This window comes from Lycorma delicatula, chromosome 6, assembly GCF_047948215.1.
Source record: "Lycorma delicatula isolate Av1 chromosome 6, ASM4794821v1, whole genome shotgun sequence".
In the NCBI taxonomy this organism is placed as follows: Eukaryota; Metazoa; Arthropoda; class Insecta; order Hemiptera; family Fulgoridae; genus Lycorma; species Lycorma delicatula.
In genome coordinates this window covers 29,545,406-29,561,901 of record NC_134460.1, presented here as the reverse complement: position 1 = coordinate 29,561,901, position 16,496 = coordinate 29,545,406, and the positions used below count along the sequence as shown (strand labels likewise).

The following is a 16,496-nucleotide window of genomic DNA, read 5'->3' as shown; positions in this document are numbered from 1 at the left end:
CAATTTTTCTATCACCCTTAATTTTAAATAAATTACTCGTCAAAAAAGGGAAAATGTAGATAAATCTGTAAAATTTATAATTTTGCATGGTCATACTTGTGTTAGACTGATTTCACTGATTCTTTTCTTTTATAAATAGCCTCGGACACATCCCGAATTAACGTAACGTCAAACAGTAATCGGCTAGCATGTTAGTATTTCATTTCCCTTTGTAGCGGCTTTCCATCACCGAAATATCTTTGTGGAAACGTTCACCGTGTTCGTCACTTACGTCTCCGAGGTTGTCCGCGGAGGAAATGTATTTTCAAAGACGTATTACATCCCATAGCTCTGCTCTGTCTGAAGTAAGAAGTTGATTAACAATATCATGGTAATTGTCGGATTTTTGACTGCCGAGAAAATTTTTGCAAACGTCTTTAAATGAAGCCTAAGCTGCACTTTCTACATTATTTAACATCGAGTTAAATACATCATCTTTGACCAACTCTCTTATTTGAGGACCAGGAAATATTCCTTCTTTAATTTTTCCTTCACTTACATTCGGAAATTTCTGCCTGATGTACAAAAATCCGGGACTATACTTCATTGCTTTTACAAAATTTTTCATTAGTCCTAGGTTGAAGTGGAAAGGAGGTAAAAATATTTTTTTGGTTCAACTAAGGGCGAAAAGACCGAGTCCCGGTCTCTGGGGGGAGGGCCGGGAACGACATAATCGGCTCGGTTACCTCTCCTGGGGGTTGGAAGCAGGCATGTAAAAAATCCAAACGAGGAGCCGACCTGCCATGCCGGACCTGCTGCCGATAGGTGGAGAGGCTCCTTAGAGTTAAAAGGACACTCCCCTGGGCTGAGCATTTTACATGTACATTCTCAGTTCGACCATTCCTGAGATGTGTGGTTAATTGAAACCCAACCACCAAAGAACACCGGTATCCACGATCTAGTATTCAAATCCGTATAAAAATATCTGGCTTTACTAGGACTTGAACGCTGTAACTCTCGACTTCCAAATCAGCTGATTTGGGAAGGCGCGTTAACCACTAGACCAACCCGGTAGGTTGCTCTAACTTGACTAACACGGAATATCTGATAGCCACAATCTTACAGTAAACATTGTTCATCAGGCATTGGGATTAAAATTAGGATTTGTAGATGACAAGGAGTATTGTCCTTATTATGAATATAAGGCCAAACCTACAACGGAAAATGAGCATTATAGACTGTATACATACTGAAAAATTACATACCGTCAAATTTGTTGCTGCAGATAGGCCAGACGGTTCTACACAACATTAGAGAAAAAAATTGCTCTTCTCATTGATGCCACTCACCCAACAGATCACAATATTAATAAGGCTAAAACAGATAAAATAATCAAATACAACTCTCTGGCAATAGAGTATAAGGAAACTTATAGACTGAACTCAACAGAAGTTATTCCCATTGTGATTACAGCAAACGGATTAATTAACAAAAATTAAAAAAGTACTCGTACATAGAAAAGGTTGGCCTGGATCTTAATTTTTCTCATAATTACAAAAACCCAAAAATCGGTAATTCTGGAGACGTGCAGGATGGTACGTCTTAATCCTGGTGCACTTAATCCTGTGTTAAGTGCACCACAGCATTGAATGAGGTATGCCCCAATGGCCCCTCATACTGAAATTCCGGATGTGAATCTCCGAGACAAAAAATAATAATATACAATAAATAATAATTTGCAACATTACTAAAAATTAAATGGCTAGGTCAATTGATATTATTTACTTTAATTATAACAATATTTAGTTTTAAAATTTAGGTAAATGTTTTTTGTCTTAAATTACTAATTACGATAAATTTTGAAAGGATACCGAAAAACAAGAAATATTCAAAATGCTTCCCCTCTACAGCTTAGCACTAGTACCATAAAGTAGTTTTGAAATATGAAGCCGTTTTCATACTTTAATATCACTGTGTATATTTCTTTACATTTTTCATAACGTTAACATGCAAAATACAGACAGAAATCTTTTTTTACCGACTTTTCAACGAAAAATACGGTGTTATGTTTGATGACTCGGTGGGAGGGGGTAACAAATCTTCTTTATTTTTGAGGTATGAGGGGTACAAAAATACAATTCATTTAAGAGTCGTTTAACAGCTGATCTTCGAAATCAAAGCTTCCGAGGATCAAATCCTACTATAATTTAGTTTGTTTTATTCGGATTTGAATACTCCGCTGTGGATACCACTGCACTTTAGTGGTTGGGGTTCAAATAACCACGTCTCTGGAATGGTTGGCCTGAATTTGTACAAAACTACATTTATATGTTATACATATCCTCATCTTATTGGACCGACGGGTTTTGCTTATTGTTTATCATTAGTTGAACAGACTGCAACGTACACATACACACACATACAATATTTATTCTATATTATTATTTTTTTATATGCCTATATATACATTTTTTTTTTTGGCTCAAAAATCTTCATAAGTACATGATAAATTTAACTGAAATTTAGATATGCTGTAGTAGTGCATCTGAAGTTGTGGTTGTGAAAATATTATGAAGATTGGTTGAGTCGTTCTTGAATTGCACTCATTTTAAGGTTGAAAAAATGTTAACGGAGCAAGTTAGAAGCGTGGTTCATTATTATGCACCAAATTGGAACTTTAACATCTCTTTATCTGCGGTATCTATTGTTTTTTATCTGGGCAAGAGTATTTTTTATCTTACTGTTACGTTCCATATATATATTGTTTTATAAACCATATTTAAATTTTTGTAACAAAGGAATGGACCAATATCTGTTCACAAAGATTCCAATTTATGACAAGGTATTTATTTCAGTTCTTAAACAATTATAAGTATTTGTAGAAAAATTAATGAAAATAGAAAAGAAGCAGTTGAGAGAAAAAATAATTCTCACAACTACTTTACTTTGCTAATTTTGTGTATATTTTGTACTCGTACGTATTAATTTCATTTTATATGAAATTTTTATAAATTTAAATAATTTTTTTTCCCCTTATCCTCCCTATACTATAAAATAAGAAAAATCCCGAAAACTTTAAAATTTCATTAACTCGAGATCTAATTGATCTACTGGGACGGGAAATGAATTAAAACACTCAGAGAATCAAGTCACACCTTGCCCAAAATATTTCCTCAATTTTTGAGATGATATATGAGCAAATATTTCTTCTCTCTGTGTTATAACATGGTATGGAAAATGCTGATAACACGAAATTACAATACCTCGAGACCTAATTGATCTATTTGGTCGATCAATGACTTAAATTTTTTTTTTTGTCTTCAGTCATTTGACTGGTTTGATGCAGCTCTCCAAGATTCCCTATCTAGTGCTAGTCGTTTCATTTCAGTATACCCTCTACATCCTACATCCCCAACAATTTGTTTTACATACTCCAAACGTGGCCTGCCTACACAATTTTTCCCTTCTACCTGTCCTTCCAATATTAAAGCGACTATTCCAGGATGCCTTAGTATGTGGCCTATAAGTCTGTCTCTTCTTTTAACTATATTTTTCCAAATGCTACTTTCTTCATCTATTTGCCGCAATACCTCTTCATTTGTCACTTTATCCACCCATCTGATTTTTAACATTCTCCTATAGCACCACATTTCAAAAGCTTCTAATCTTTTCTTCTCAGATACTCCGATCGTCCAAGTTTCACTTCCATATAAAGCGACACTCCAAACATACACTTTCAAAAATCTTTTCCTGACATTTAAATTAATTTTTGATGTAAACAAATTATATTTCTTACTGAAGGCTCGTTTAGCTTGTGCTATTCGGCATTTTATATCGCTTCTGCTTCGTCCATCTTTAGTAATTTTACTTCCCAAATAACAAAATTCTTCTACCTCCATAATCTTTTCTCCTCCTATTTTCACATTCAGCGGTCCATCTTTGTTATTTCAACTACATTTCATTACTTTTGTTTTGTTCTTGTTTATTTTCATGCGATAGTTCTTGCGTAGGACTTCATCTATGCCGTTCATTGTTTCTTCTAAATCCTTTTTACTCTCGGCTAGAATTACTATATCATCAGCAAATCGTAGCATCTTTATCTTTTCACCTTGTACTGTTACTCCGAATCTAAATTGTTCTTTAACATCATTAACTGCTAGTTCCATGTAAAGATTAAAAAGTAACGGAGATAGGGAACATCCTTGTCGGACTCCCTTTCTTATTAGGGCTTCTTTCTTATGTTCTTCAATTGTTATTGTTGCTGTTTGGTTCCTGTACATGTTAGCAATTGTTCTTCTATCTCTGTATTTGAACCCTAATTTTTTTAAAATGCTGAACATTTTATTCCAGTCTACGTTATCGAAAGCCTTTTCTAGGTCTATAAACGCCAAGTATGTTGGTTTGTTTTTCTTTAATCTTCCTTCTACTATTAATCTGAGGCCTAAAATTGCTTCCCTTGTCCCTATACTTTTCCTGAAACCAAATTGGTCTTCTCCTAACACTTCTTCCACTCTCCTCTCAATTCTTCTGTATAAAATTCTAGTTAAGATTTTTGATGCATGACTAGTTAAACTAATTGTTCTGTATTCTTCACATTTATCTGCCCCTGCTTTCTTTGGTATCATAACTATAACACTTTTTTTGAAGTCTGATGGAAATTCCCCATTTTCATAAATATTACACACCAGTTTGTATAATCGATCAATCGCTTCCTCACCTGCACTGCGCAGTAATTCTACAGGTATTCCGTCTATTCCAGGAGCCTTTCTGCCATTTAAATCTTTTAATGCTCTCTTAAATTCAGATCTCAGTATTGTTTCTCCCATTTCATCCTCCTCAACTTCCACTTCTTCCTCTATAACACCATTTTCTAATTAATTTCCTCCGTATAACTCTTCAATATATTCCACCCATCTATCGACTTTACCTTTCGTATTATATATTGGTGTACCATCTTTGTTTAACACATTATTAGATTTTAATTTATGTACCCCAAAATTTTCCTTAACTTTCCTGTATGCTCCGTCTATTTTACCAATGTTCATTTCTCTTTCCACTTCTGAACACTTTTCTTTAATCCACTCTTCTTTCGCCAGTTTGCACTTCCTGTTTATAGCATTTCTTAATTTCCGATAGTTCCTTTTACTTTCTTCATCACTAGCATTCTTATATTTTCTACGTTCATCCATCAGCTGCAATATATCATCTGAAACCCAAGGTTTTCTACCGGTTCTCTTTATTCCGCCTAAGTTTGCTTCTGCTGATTTAAGAATTTCTTTTTTAACATTCTCCCATTCTTCTTCTACATTTTCTACCTTATCTTTTTTACTCAGACCTCTTGCGATGTCCTCCTCAAAAATCTTCTTTACCTCCTCTTCCTCAAGCTTCTCTAAATTCCACCGATTCATCTGACAACTTTTCTTCAGGTTTTTAAACCCCAATCTACATTTCATTATCACCAAATTATGGTCGCTATCAATGTCTGCTCCAGGGTAAGTTTTGCAGTCAACGAGTTGATTTCTAAATCTTTGCTTGACCATGATATAATCTATCTGATACCTTCCAGTATCGCCTGGCTTTTTCCAAGTGTATATTCTTCTATTATGATTTTTAAATTGGGTGTTGGCAATTACTAAATTATACTTCGTGCAAAATTCTATAAGTCCGTCCCCTCTTTCATTCCTTTTGCCCAGCCCGTATTCACCCACTATATTTCCTTCCTTGCCTTTTCCAATGCTTGCATTCCAATCTCCAACTATTATTAAATTTTCATCTCCTTTTACGTGTTTAATTGCTTCATCAATCTCTTCGTATACACACTCTACCTCATCATCATCATGGGCGCTTGTAGGCATATAGACGTTAACAATCGTTATCGGTTTAGGTTTTGATTTTATCCTTATTACAATGATTCTATTGCTATGCGTTTTGAAATACTCCACTCTCCTCCCTATCTTCTTGTTCATCACGAAACCTACTCCTGCCTGCCCATTATTTGACGCTGAGTTAATTACTCTAAAATCACCTGACCAAAAGTCGCCTTCCTCTTCCCACCGAACCTCACTAATTCCTACTATATCCACATTTGTCCTACCCATTTCCCTTTTTAAATTTTCTAGCCTACCAACCTTTTTCAAGCTTCTAACATTCCACGCTCCGACTCGTAGAATGTTATTTTTTAATTTTCTGGTGACCCCTTCCTTAGTAGTCCCCACCCGGATATCCGAACGGGGGACTATTTTACCTCCGGAATATTTTACCAAGGAAGGCGCCTCCATTATTGCTACGTGAAAATGCAGAGAGCCACATTTTCTTGGAAAAAAAGCAGCTGTAGTTTTCCATTGCTTTCAGCTGCGCAGTACTCAGAGGACTGAGTGATGTTGATACGGCCGTTTAAGTCGTCCTGACTCACGCCCCTAACAACTACTGAAAGAGCTGCTGCCCTCTTTCAGGAATCATTCCTTAGTCTGGCTCTCAACAGATACCTCTCCGATATGGTTGCACCTTCGGTCCAGCTACTCTGTATCCCTGAGCACTCAAGCCCCCTCACCAACGGCAAGGTCTCATGATTCATAGAGGAGGGACTTAAAATACTAAGGAAAGTAATAAAATGTCAAGAATTAGAAGAAATAAAGAAAGGTAACCTGTAATAGCATTTTACTGCTTTTTCATTGGTTTTTTATTGCTTTTTCAATCAAACAATAGTTTTATCATTTTCACTTTATTACTCCATCGAAGGGGAAAGTGGCAGAGCAGTCTAGTCTTAATTCATAGTAATAATTTATTTATTTTATCCCATATTTAATTAACTTATAGCTGTTTACATTAAGAGTATAATGAGAGGAATCACACTCATCACTTAACACACAAAGAATATTAATTAACTTTACGACATTCTATTCTCATCACTTTAATACTTGTATAAGAAATTTACTACTAGTATAAGAAATTCCAAGTACTTCATTTATTAACAGTCATTATATATTATCAAAGAGAAATCGCAAACGAGATTCAAATATTGTTTCATGTAAATTATTTCAAATTTATTTGGGTTAAAGCGTGTCTGCTAAAATGCATCCTTAGTGAGCGAATCATATGAAAATGCTTCCGTCACAGTCTTCGAAACACACGCTTGACATCATTAATCTTCTACAAAAAGGTGTAGAATGAATATATGAAATGTGTTAATTAAAAGATTTTATAGAAAATGTGGTAGTCTAAGCTTTTCTTTTATGTACGTGTATATATATATATATATGTATATATAACTTTCATCAAGAATAGTAAGGTAAAGCTTATTTATTTATTCTCCCTCTGGGAACTATAAATCTGTACCCAATTGCCAAACCCTTTTTTATGATATGAAATGAATTTTACAGCGTGTTAAAAAATCCCGACTATAATCATGTTTCGAACCTAGACCATCCGAATGAATGACAGAAAAGCAACCTCTCCACCATACTAATCGGTGGAGAACTTTTTGTTTTAAAATTTTAACAAGATTCAGTCAATTTGGTGGTAAGTTTATTCAATAAAATTCGTTTAACTAAATTAAGTATATCATTCAGGAAAAATAGAACAATACGCATAAGTTAAGGTAATGGAATAACAAGAAATTCAAAAAATCTAGTTGCGTAAATCCAACAGTTAAAAAAAGTTCTTATTTCTTTTCTTGGAGTTTCTTGTATCCAGGTTAGATTTTGATTGATTTTTGTGATATAATTATGCTAGATCGTTTTAAGGGAACGAACCCAAAACCATTTGAGGAGAAATGGTTTCTCCTCTAAAAAATTAGCCGACATTCATATTATTGCACTGTATAAACATTATTGCATTATGATTGAAAAAAATAAAATAAGATCTAGTTGAAATAACAAAATGTTATATTCTTTCCGCAATGACTTTTTAAAAAGTTTTGTTAAATAGGTACTCTATTTTTGCTTACTTGGTCTGAGTATTTGAACCGACATGAAAATACATCTATTATAAATAAGGTGAATAATTGTGATGATTGTATGGTATTGCTTAAACATACGTACCGGTAATAATTTCAGTTTTTTCGTCTTTATTATCATCTTTAACCTCATAAAAATCCCAGGCTGGGATTTCAGCTTCGACTTTATTATTGTAAAATTCAATTAATTCTTTTGATTCTTTTCTTTATTACGATACCATGCTTTAAATTGTTTCCCACCATTTTGTAGTATTAAAAACCCGTATTTGTATTGATAATTAGCTTAAAATTGGTGAAAATACCATACGAATAGTCTTTTATTTGGTCGTAACATACATCGATCAATATACTACTGCGCATGCGCAGAAATACTGTAATTTACATTAAGTAGAGATTAAAGATCAATGTTATTGTAATATCTATCAAACCAAAACATAAAAAAACAACTAATTATGAATGATTGATAGCTACTATAGGGAATCCCCTGACGTCATAGACAGTGTACAGTATGTTATAATAAAATGCATTTATAACAAACTATGAATTGTGATGTAGAAGCTGTTTGATCGATAAATTTACTGTATTTTGTGGCTTTATTTTAGTCTCGCAAATCTGAAGGAACATATACAATAAAAGAATCATTAACTTGAAAAATGATGTTACACCCCGTTTTCGCTGAACGTAATGATGACTGATTGATACAAAACCTCATCATAGTTTTTTTAAAATTTACAAGATGAAGGAGTAGATTTACTGAAAAACTCGTAGTGAAAAGTTTGTTTGAGGTGAATTGACATAAGCGAATTTCGCTCGCGCTAGTATCTCGAGAACGGTGGCCGCTAGACGCATGGGACTAGGACCTATAGTTCCGGGTGATCGCAAAGTACCTTTCCGATTAAGTCTTTCAATGTCCCGTTAAAAATGGCTTAGGACGCACCGTTTTTTTAGATATGCCCTTTTTTTATTTAATCAAAGATATATCAGAAATCCCGTTTATTTGTAAAATATTAATAAAATAACATCAGATGTCAATAATTAGTTATCACAACTATAAAAAATAAAAAATCCACAACACTCGCTTTCGCTGAAAGTAATGATGCCTGATTGATGCAGAACATCATTATAAATTTACAGCGTTAACTGAGTAGCTGCTAGATAATGGATAACGGTGTTCCTAACCACACATCTCAGGAATGGTCGAAATGAGACTGTACAATACTACACTTCATTTACACTCATACGTATCATCCTCATTCATCCACTAAAGTATTATCTGAACGGTAATTACCGGAGGCTAAACAGGAAAAAGAAAGAAGATTAAAAAACCAACGATGATTTTGAAGTATGAACCGTAAATAATGATCATTGTATGTTTATTAGATATACATCAGTGATATAATACTCATATTGCTGAAAGTAATGATGAACAACTAACTGCATCATCATCATCATCATCATAAATTTAAAATTAATCATGCTGTTTGCAGTAAAAACATATGTTTAACTTTACATATGTTAAATTAACATATGTTTATGGATTTTTCACTAAATTAACTGTTTCAACATGTAAATTTAACGTGAACATACATTCATCATTGAAAATAGCCGTTATTTAATCTATTCGAATAAACCCGTGAAAAGAGACACTCAGGTTCAAGCGCCATTTGGTTGTTGGTTCTTTGTTGTAATTTTGGGGGCATCTCAAATTCGTGTTTTACTATATATTTTGCAGTAAATCCATTCTTTCAACTTGTAAATTTAACTAAAAACACATGTTCATCCAGAAAACATATCCACAGGTTCAACCGCAAAAGAATCATTACTTTCATAGAAAGTAAAATGGCGCTTGAATATGAGGATTTTTATACTACTTCGGAATCAATAGTTATGAGAAGCGTACGTGTTTCTTTCGGTAGAGAAACGTATTTTCTCCTTGTACACATCTTTTGTGAAGGTGACGACACGAATACTGATTTGGTGAAGCACATGTTTTCTGAAAAGGTTCCTGCTCCTCACCGCAGTGCAGTTCAAACTCTTTCGAACACTTTCTGGCAACAGGCTCTATTGAAGACGCTGATCGAAATGGAAGACCACCTCAACTGAAAGAACAGAAGCTACTTGATATTTCGGATGCTATGCCAAAGTCCATCGAAGTCAATGCGTAAATTAGCATTGCAGCAAGTTATCGGAATTGCTACTGCACATAAAGCTGTAAGAAATGAACTGAAACTTTTCCCCTACAAAGTAGTGGGTGTTCAAGAATTAAAACGTACAAATCATGCCAAAAGACTAAATTATTTTAAAAAGTTTTCATGTTTTATTAATCAAAATTCCGAAAGTATCTTGAAATTTACGTTTTTTTACGGATGAAGCGTAAAATACGCTATTTAAGATAAAGCACAAAATACAAAACTGTGGTTGACTATTAACTCCTATGAATTACACGAACAGTCTTTAAACGAAGCTAAAATCAGTATTAATAGAACGCGCATTGTGGGTCCAATCTTTTTTTGAAAATACAGTTAATAGTGTTCATTATTGTTGTTTTAACAAGCTTCATTAGTCAGTTAGGAGAAGTGGAATTTTTGAACGTATGAAAAATGCAATGCCTGACCGGGTATCGAATCCGGGATCTCCAGATGAAAGGCCGAGATGCTGCCACTCTACCACGGAGATTAGCAGTTAATATTTACTTTATAATTAACATCCTTTAAAGTACATTTATTTTGAAATTAACTGAAACAAATCCAAAATAATCATTACATCTTTCTTTTTTTTTTTAAATATTCCAATACGAAATGAGAATTTCATAAATATATTTTAAAGGGAAAGTTGGAGAGATAAAAATGGGTGAAGAAAATATAATTTATATTTCTATTATACTAAATAATTTACCTTTCCTTTAGCACGTGAAATGTTATAAGTTAAATAATATATTAACTTAATGATACGCTTTAAAACTGTACTTAGATTTAAGAATTCCATTAATTTTTCAACGTATTAAGGGATTTCAAGAAACTTACAGATAAAACAAGATTTAATATAAACTCTTAAAAGGAAGACAACCTTTAATTGATTTTGATAGAGACGTCTCTAATTTGAAATATCTACGATTAACTCCACAGATAATAATCCGAGTGTTTAAAAGCAATTTTAATATTTATTATTATTTCAACCAATTTTTCCTGCTCGTATACCGGGTCTGAATGTGTGTGTGTGTATAGGCAAATGCAATCACTGCTACCGGTTTGCCAGGCCTGCAGCCTTTAATATTTAATAATATCTAAATATTATATAATATTACATAATATTTTAATATTTAATAATAATATTTATTTATTTATCTTTTTTGCTTGCTGGATTAATTCACTACAGAAGCTTTTAAAGCTTGTACTTGGGAATATAAAAATGGAATTTTTCCATAGCATATGTAAAATTCCATACATGACTAGGTTTCAAATCCGCATCCCCGGATGAAAAGTCGAGACGGTTAACACTCCGCCAGGGGATCGATAAAATCTTTTGTTTTTCATTAAAAATACGTTTAATTTATACTAAAATCATAATAATTTGTAAATCACTTTTTTTTTGTACATAAAGGATTAACTAAAAGCTATGAATAAGTTTTTAGAGTAAACTTTCGATTAAAGTATTTTATTGTCGTCTCAGGTACAAACTGAAGACCCACCGGGTTAGTCTAGTGGTAAACGCGTCTTCTCAAATCAGCTGATTTGGAAGTCGAGAGTTCCAGCGTTCAAGTCCTAGTAAAGCCAGTTATTTTTATACGGATTTGAATACTAGATCGTGGATACCGGTGTTCTTTGGTGGTTGGGTTTCAATTAACCACACATCTCAGGAACGGTCGAACTGAGAATGTACAAGACTACACTTCATTTACACTCATACATATCATCCTCATTCATCCTCTGAAGAATTATCTAAACGGTAGTTACCGGAGGCTAAACAGGAAAGAAAGAGAAAGGTACAAACTGAAGAAGAATTCACTCCAATCCAGCTCTTTTCTAATACTTCAGGGAAGCAATCCATACGCCTCTTTTCAACTTAGTGCTTAGTTGGGAATATGCAAAGAAATATGTTATTGATTATTTTAATCACCGATTGAGTGTTGTCACTGACGTTCATCTGTATAACTCATAAATATGTGTGTAACTAACTATATTTATTATTTGTAATCGTATTTATCGTTTTCTACTGAGTTATCGGGTACTCTTTATCAGTATTTTAATCTCTATTAATTCGTGATCACGTTAAAGGAAAAATGATTCTATTACAGCCCATACTACACAATGTCATTACGAGATCCAGAAGTAAATAAGAAACTTTACTTGCATGTAGGTTTTGAATTAAAATTATTTGATAAGAATGCGATATTTATTTCGCTGATAACGAATAATTTTTTTTTTGGTTGTGAAAGTTTGTGATGGGTTTTGTTTGTTTGTACTTCTGAAACAGCATTACGCGAAAACCATCCAACCGCGACTGCTTTCAAGTTTTCAGGAAACATTAGGATTATCCCGGGAAAGCTTTTGAGCCATAGATTGAGGCCCTAGCCCCTTGGGGTTAAGATATTAAAATATTCATTAAAGAAAGAAAAATTAATGTTTTACTTTATATTTCTGTTACCATGGTAACAGAAATATAAAAAGGGTCAAAGTCAAAGCTTACTACGCTCGTCCTATCGGCTAATAATATATATATATATATTTGTGTGTGTGTATAATTTTACAATTTTATGATTATTTCTGGGTACAGAACAGAATCAATTAAATTTCAGGAACTTTAATTAGTAATTGTTAATTATTAATCAATGTTAATTTTTTTATTCTATAGAAATCAGAATTTCAAGAATTGAATGTTAAAAAATAATATATATTACATATACATATATATATATATATATTATATCGTAATGTATATTATACCAAAACATATATTCTACGGTAAACCAAAAGTAAAATATCCGCTTTTTATTTTCAGCACTAGTAAATTAAAATCTTTTACTTTTCCAGCGAATGTAGTAGCTAGAATAGCTATATTAAATGGAAAAGTATGGTGATCATGACAAAAAATGTCATTTGTATTTATGTAATCATACATATTTACGTACGTGTGTCGTACTGCTTTCAGCCTTATAACACAGGATTGACTGAACTCATATTTAACTGTAGACATTCCCTGATATATATATATATATAATATATATATCTATCAGGGAATGTCTACAAGCTCTTAAATTATAGACCTCTCAGATCTAAAATGCAGAAAAGATTTTCGAAAACTCTCTTTTTATTATTTTAGTTTTTATTTTAGGGGGTGCTACGTTTCGAGAAAACTTTACTTAAGCAGATTTTATAAAATTAAATATCCTACACATGAATATTTTTAGAAAAATGATTTTTTTTTAAATTTTTATTGCTAATAGTCAGGTGATTCATACAATATTTTGCCAGCTTTTTGTTATATAAATATTAAGTAAATTTTAGCAATATATAAATCATTGTGTCCTCTTTATCATTAATCATTATTCTAGTGATTGATTTCATTTTTCATCTGTTTATGTTTTAGCAGAAAATTATTTAGATCAGAAAAAAATTAAAAAATCCTTCCCTCATGAAGTAAATAGTACGTTGAAAAAAAAATTACAAAATTACAATTAGTGTATCGGCTTTTCATCCGAGGGAATCAGGTTTAAATCTCGTCATTCAAGGCATTTATCATACGCTAAAATATTCCTTTTCGATATTCCCATGAAAAAGTTTCTCTGTAATGTAACCTTCTGTGGTAAATTGATTCATCAAGCAGAATACAAAGTTATCTAAGATTCATTATTAATGAACTTTTCATTAACAAATATTTGTATTAACAGAAAAAAATTCTGAATTTATAAGTTTTTCAGTTAGCAAATATTTTAATCATAGAATTAAATTCATTAAAAATAAATACATTAAAAAATAAAGGACAATCTCAAGAATTCTTTTTTATATGTTGACGTTTTACTTTCATCTTCATTACTTTCATCTTGAATTTTAAAAATAAATAAAGTTGTAGTAAATAAAATCATTCGGCCAAAACGGGTTTACAGATAAAATTGAGTGTCATTGATTTTTCAAAAAGACGGTTTATTATTTTTTTGTATTAATCACAAATTGGATATTTATTTTTATTTTTTTTAAGATTAAGGAAAAATACATTTCCGGAAGCTTCTACTCAGAATTAAAATGCATTCTTCAAAATATTTATGTTCATTTTATTTGCTTAATTTTTGTCCCATTAATTTTTGCGAATCGTCAAAAATAATGTCTATTTATATTCCAACGAATATAATTTTAAATGAATTAATCACATTCCAGATGATTTACCTCAACATATTTGTATTCACTTAAAGATATGCATACAAATGTTTGTTTTTTTTTCATATATTAATATAGACTAACTAATAAAACATCTTCAAATAAATTTTTATTTGATAACAAAATCACTTTGCAATATTTTAATATTCGAACTAAAGTGATACCGAAATGGACGGTATATTTAGTAAGTCAATATTTTAATTAAATTATGATAATATTTATTAGTAATTTTACAATTTACTTTAATTCCATAGAAAATATTAAATCCTAAAAAATCCTTATTGGTAACGATTCACGACAAGTTATAGGCTATCATTTTTATTTTCAAATTCTAGTATATTGTATCAGGTAATCGTAAAAATATATGCTTTAATGATAATAATTTCTTTACGAAATTTACATTAGCTGATGTTAATGTAAGAATATGTCAAATATTAAGGATCGCGAAGCACTAGTTTTTAATAATAGTGGAATTTTGTGAAAATTTGTTTAAATTTCGACCTTCATGTACCAATCTGAAAATGAGTGAAATATGAACAAGACACGATACTAATCCTCACAAAGCAATGCCGATAAAGAATCAGCCAATGACAATACACATACATCCATGCATATAATAGATTACACTGAAGTTTTACCACTCCCTGCAGAATAATTCAGTAAATGACGAATCAGAATACTGCATCTTCCTAACCAATCAGAAGTGCAAATGCCATTGTCCAATCAGAATACTGCATCTTCCTAACCAATCAGAAGTGCAAATGCCATTGTCCAGCAAAGTCACTACTTTACACCAATCACAACTCGAAAAATAAGTGACAAATAATTAGGCAGTGGTTTCCAACCAAAAATAATCTCTGTTTTTTAACCAATTATAAGGTGTAAATGAAAGTTACCAAGGTAAAGTGTAAGATTAGGATATGTAGATTTAATGTAAATTTCAACCAATCATAATTCCTCTTTTGTAGTCAATAATAAGATGCAAATAAAAGTTAAAAGTTGGAATATAATACACAATGAACTACAAAAAACTATCGGCATTGAATTCTGTTTCACAAACTTTGAGAAGTATTCAGAAAAGACATAATTTTTAACAATTAAAAGAGAGAGAAATATATTCTCCATTAATTTTTCCGATAAGCGTAACAAAGATAATTATTCATTTATGATTCAATATAAATCATGTATTTACAACCCACTGTATCAATATTTTATATGATTTCAATTTAACATGTGGAACGTTGTATTTTTATAGATCTAAAACTTACGGGCCGATGTAAGAAAAAACTCTTTATAAGCGATAAATTAACGTTTCAGAAATTTTTTAAATGTAATTTTAATAGCTACAGCTATATAAATACTACTCAGGAGAATCGGAAAAGTATTTTCTCGAAATTCAGAATTAAATTTTAAAAATTTATAGCTCATTTCACATGAATGTTTTACGAGTCGAAATAACCTAAGGGCATGTAGCGCATTCATTGTTTTATTTGTATTGTTTACCGAAACGCGAAGTAGGTCGATACATAATGTCAAGTAACTTAAATTTATGTGTTACAGACTTTGAACATTGATTTGCAGATCTTAATTTTTACTAAAGAGTGGCGGAAGATAAGAAATAGTCCATGAAAAATTTTCCATTTAGGCTGCTAAAAAAAGGTAGACTCATTAAACTCTAGTCTCGGTACTTCTATGAAAGAGGGAAAACCGGATTAATATTTCTGTTAAGTACTTGTTGATCAGTCAGAAAAAATTCAAACATAATAACGAACCCGATTATAATTTTAAAAATTTGCTTAATAACACTTTTAAATGGTTTCGGTTTCCTAGTATATTAAATTTTGTAACATGAATTTAAAAAGTATGTGTACGTCAATCGTTATTTTAAATTTAATTTACGTTTTCGTAGTGGAAAATAAGAAATTATAATATACCTATTGTAGGCTTATTGACGACATTGTAATAAATAAATGTTAAATGTTCGGTGAAGAAACTTATCTTAAATATTGTTTGGGTATGATTATGGAAATTATTATTTTCATTTTTAATTTCCCTTTTTTAAATCCGAACATATCATTCATTAATATAATAATCATTCTCTATATATATCTTTTAGGGCATCATAATCAGTCTAGAATTAGGAAAAATTAAATAGCCAAACGCACCAGAAAGTTTACACAGTTGATAATTTT

The 16,496-nt window shown here is 31.7% G+C and overlaps 1 long non-coding RNA gene across 2 annotated transcripts in view; it reads right to left on the bottom strand.

Annotated features, from left to right (window-relative positions):
* LOC142326800 (uncharacterized) overlaps window positions 1–16,496 on the bottom strand; it is a 261,090-nt gene that overhangs the window by 19,136 nt on the left and 225,458 nt on the right. For both annotated transcript variants that reach the window (XR_012756862.1, XR_012756863.1), the window contains exon 2: window positions 1,245–1,353. This is a non-coding gene — a long non-coding RNA (uncharacterized LOC142326800). The remainder of the gene's footprint in view (window positions 1–1,244; window positions 1,354–16,496) is intronic.